Source organism: Dasypus novemcinctus, chromosome 5, assembly GCF_030445035.2.
Source record: "Dasypus novemcinctus isolate mDasNov1 chromosome 5, mDasNov1.1.hap2, whole genome shotgun sequence".
Classification (NCBI taxonomy): Eukaryota; Metazoa; Chordata; class Mammalia; order Cingulata; family Dasypodidae; genus Dasypus; species Dasypus novemcinctus.
The window spans coordinates 88,257,425-88,262,490 of NC_080677.1; positions in this window are offsets into that span (position 1 = coordinate 88,257,425).

Genomic DNA, 5,066 nt, shown 5'->3' on the forward strand with positions numbered 1-5,066 from the left:
ATGATTTTTTATTGTTGTCTAGGCATCCCTTTACCTTGATGGGTTTGTTCAGTTGGTTAGCTTTTCTTTCTACTCTAGGGTTTTTTGTGTGTGCATTTATGTGTGCTGTTTCCTTTTTGACACTTGGTTCCTCTTATTCTATATCCTTGTAGTTGGGTGTGTTCCAATGTAAAAATATTAAGACAATAGAAAAGGAAAGGGAAGAAGAGAAAAAGTATAACAATAATACTAATAAAATATAGAAGGCACCATGCAAAAGCCAGGAAAATAAATAAATAATAAGGGTGAAAAATCTTAAAAAATACAAAGTGATAAGAATAGAAAAGGTGGAATAAAAAATGAAACAAGAAAAAAGTAGTAAATATAGAATTTAAATAAAGCCATAAAGATGAGAAGAAAAAAATAAGGGAAAGAAAAGAAGAAAGAAAAAGTAAAGACTAAACAAGAAAAGTGGAATGAAAGAAAAGCAACAGAAGAGAAAAAAGTGAAAGACAGAAAAGAAACATAGAAACTAAGTAGAAAAAATAAGGAAAGGAAAAAAGAAAACAAAGAAAGCAAAAGATAACAAACAAAAACAAAAACAAAAAAGCCTAGGAAAAACAGGCTTCCCTCTTAGGTCCCTAGGAATCATCTCAGGCTCCCAGTGTTCATCAATCACCCTGCAGCCTGCCAAATGAGATACCTGGTTTTAGCACACACAAAAAAAGTTTTTTAAAAAAGATAAAAAATAACTGATTGAAAAATTCTGAAACAATAAAATATCTCAGTCTATACGTTCCCTGTCATAAGGTTCCAGCTGACTGCCTTATAGCCCAGTGGATCACTCTCTGGATCCCTTCTCTTAGTTACCAGGAATGAAACCAGAGACTTCCTATATGCAAGGCAGGGGTTCCTACACTGAGCTACACCCACTCCAAAGGTTAAGTGGGCTTCTGAAAGTTTCTCTGGCTCTTCATACCCTCATTCCCTCAGGTGCATTGGGCTTCTAACAGTTTGTTGAAGCAGGGCTGGTTAGGCACCTGTCTCCATCCCCTTACTGACTTAGTTCCTCTCTCTCCCAGGGTTGCTGGGTGTCAAAATCTGCCTGATTAGATTCTCTCTCCCCTCTTCCTGGGGCCACTTCATTGCTGGCTGGGTCTTTTTGAGATTCAAAGGGAGCTCAGCTGGCCAAACTCATTGAAAAATAACTACTCTAAGCTCTCTGCTAGACCCCTCTTCCTTCCAGTCAGTTGGTTGTGGTGAGCCAGGGGCTTTACTGAAGTCATTTGCCTTGACGGTGGAGTATATATGCCATTTCCAGTCACAGGGGCAAGTAACTCACAATTTTCCTTTGGCTGCTTTGTCTCTCTGTCCTTCTCCCCACTGGATGTTGTGCAGCACTCTCCTGTTCTGCAGATCCCCAAAGCAGCTCACTCAGGTAGCTTTTTGCCCTTCCTCTTGTTTGTTTGTTTTTTTGTTTTTTTGTTTGTTTTTGTTTTTTGAGAGAGTTGAGATCTGCCTACCCACTTTGATGACATCTTCCTGGAAGTCAACAGCTTTGCTTTAAAATCTATTTTATCTCATAAAGTATAGCTACTCTGATGTTTTGTATATGTGCAGTGTTTTATGGTGCAGTGTTCTGTATATGTCTGTTAGGTCTAACTCTTTTATCATATTGTTCAAATTCTCTATTTCCTTGTTGATACTCTGTCTACTTGTTCTATTGATGTGAGCAGTGTATTGAAGTCTACAACTATTATTATAGAGATGTTTATTTCTCCTTTCTATTTTGCCAGAGTTTGTCTCATGTATTTTGGGGCATCCTGGTTAGGTACATAGATATTTATGATTATTATTATTTTCCTTGTGATTGTTCCTTTTATTAATTTATAATGACCTTCTGCATCTCTTATAACTTCTTTGCATTTAAAGTCTGTTTTGTCCAAAATTAATATAGCTACTCCAGCTCTTTTTTGGTTACTCTCTGCATGAAATATCTTTGTCTAACATTTTACTTTCAGCCTATTTTATCCCTGACTCCAAGGTGAGTGTCTTGCAGATAGTGTATGGATGGCTTATATTTTTTATCCATTCTGTCTGCTTGCATCTTTTGATTGGGGAATTTAATCCATTAACATTCAATACTATTACTGTAAAGGCATTTCTTCAATCATTTTATCCATTGGATTTCATAAGTGATCTCTTATTTTTTTCTGTCTTTTTACCCTTTTGGGTACCCTTTCTGATAATCTTCATTTCTACACATTTCTCCAAGCCTCCTTCTCCTGTCTTTTCCTTTCAGGCTGCAGAATACCTTTTAGTGATTTGTATAGAGTTGATTTCTTACTTACAAACTCTCTTAGTTTCTGTTTATCTGTGAGAATGTTAAACTCACCCTAATTTTTGAAGGACAGTTTTGCTGGGAAAAGAATTCTTGACTGGCAGGTTTTCTGTTTCCATATCTTAAATATATCTTACCATTGCCTTTTTGCCTCCATGGTTTCTGATGAGAAATCCATAATTAGTCTTATTGGACATCCCTTATATGCAATGGATTACTTTTCTCTTTCTACTTACAGAATTCTCTTTATCTTTGGCATTTGGCGTTCTGAATAGTATGTGTTTTGGTGTAGGAATATTCAGATTTATTCTGTTTGTAGTATGTTGTGATTCTTGGATACATATATTAATGTCTTTCATGAGTGTTGAGAAATTTTGAGTTATTATTTTCTCACATACTCCTTCTGCCCCACTTTCCTTCTCATTTCCTCTGAAACTCCCATGACACATACATTGGTGTGCTTCATGCTATCGTTGAATTTCCTGAGCCCCTGCTCAATTTTTTTCCATTCTTTTCTTTATCTATTCTTCTGTCTTTAAATTAGAGATGCCCAGTCTTCTAATTCACTGATTCTTTCTCCTGCTATTTCAAATCTGGTGTTGTATGCCTCTAATTATTTTTTTTAATGAAATTCTTTTTTTTTAAGATTTATTATTTTTAAAAATTTATTTCTTTCCCCTTCATTTCCCCTCCCCCCATTGCCTGCTCTCTGTGTCCATTTGCTGTGTGTTCTTCTGTGTCTGCTTGCATTCCTGTCAGGTGGCACTGGGAATCTGTGTCTCTTTTTGTTGCATCATCTGGCTGCCTCAGCTCTCCATGTGTGTGGTGCCACTCCTGGTGGGCTGCCCTTTTTTCACATGGGGTGGCTCTCCTTGAGGGGTGCACTCCCTGCACATGGGGCATTCCTATGCAGGGGAACCCCTGTGTGGCATGACACTCCTTGTGTACGACAGCACTGCACGTGGGCCAGCTCACCACATGGGCCAGGAGACCCTGGGTACTGAACCCTGGACCTCCTATATGGTAGGTGGATGGATGCCTTATCAGTTGAGCCACATCTGTTTCCTGCTTTAATGTAATTTTAATCTCATCCATTGTGTCTTTCATTCCCATAAACTCTCTTATTTTCTTATCCAAGCTTTCAAATTCTTTGAGCTTACTAATTTTTTTTATGGCCTGTAAGTCTGCCACTCCTTTTTTAAACAAACAGATTCATTTTATTGATACATATTAATAAAGGATATAATTCATCCAAAGTGTACAAACAATTGTATTTGTTATAATCACATAGTGGCACATTCAATGTTTCAATCATTATTAGAGCATTTTCATTATTTTTTAAAAAAGATTTATTTATTTATTTCTCTCCACTTCTCCCCCACCTAGGTTGTCTGTTCTCTGTGTCTATTTGCTGTGTCTTCTTCTTTGTCTGCTTCTGTTGTTGTCAGTGGCATGGGAATCTGTGTTTTTTTTTGTTGCGTTATCTTGTTGTGTCAGCTCTCTGTGTGGGCAGAGCCATTCTTAGGCAGGCTGACTTTCTTTCATGCTGGGCGGCTCTCCTTACAGGGCGCACTCTTTGCGCATGGGGCTCCCCCACACCGGGACACCCCTGCGTGGCACGGCACTCCTTGTGCGCATCAGCACTGCGCATGGGCCAGCTGCACATGGGTCAGGGAGGCCCAGGGTTTGAACCACGGACCTCCCATGTGGTAGATGGATGCCCTAACCACTGGGCCAAGTCTGCTTCCCCATTTTCATTATTTAAATAATAATTATTATTATTATAAACAAAAAACAGACAAGAAAATTCTCCACCTTTCAATCATTCTAGGTTTCCTTTGCTATACATAGCTGCCATTTCTGGCTATTCTTGCACAATAATTTATTAACCAGTTTTACTGAGATATATTCAATACCATTATGATCTATCTAAAAGGTGTAATCCATGGCTTTTAGCATAATCACAGTGTTGTACATTTATCATCACAGAAAATTTTAGAATTTTCTTATTACTCCAAAAAAGAAAACCTTCATACCCCTTATCATGCCTTCCCTAGCCCTACATAACCACTAATCAAATTTCACCTTGCTAAATTGATTTATATTTACATTTTCTATAAATGGAATCATACAATATGTTACTTAATGTATTTAGTTTATAGTAATGCAATCATATTTATCCTTTTATGTCTCCCTTGCTTAAATCAACATAATAATCTCCAGGTTCATCCATGTTGTAATATGCTTTACAACTTCATTTCTTCTTATATTTGCATAATATTCCATCATGTGAATACTCCACAGTTTGTTTATCCACTCTTTAGCTGATAGACACTTAACTTGTTTCCAACTTTTGGTAATTGTGAGTAACATTGCTAAGGGCACCAGTATGCAGATGTCTGTTCTTTTCACTGTTCTCCATTTTTCTGGGTATATACCTAGTAATGGTATTGCAGGGTCATGTGGCAAATCTATATTCAACTTCTTTAAAAACTGTCAAACAGTCCTCCACAGTGGCTGTATCATTTTGCATTCCCACCAACAGTGAATATGTTTCTATCTCTCCACATCCTCTCTAGCATTTGTAGTTCTCTATCTTCTTAAGAGTGGCCATTCTGATAGTGAAATGATATCTCATTGTAGTTTCGATTTGCATTTCCTTAAGCATTAGTGATGTTGAACATTTTTTTCACCTTTTTTTTTTTTGCCATTTGTATTTCTTCTTTGGACAAATGTCTTTTCAGGT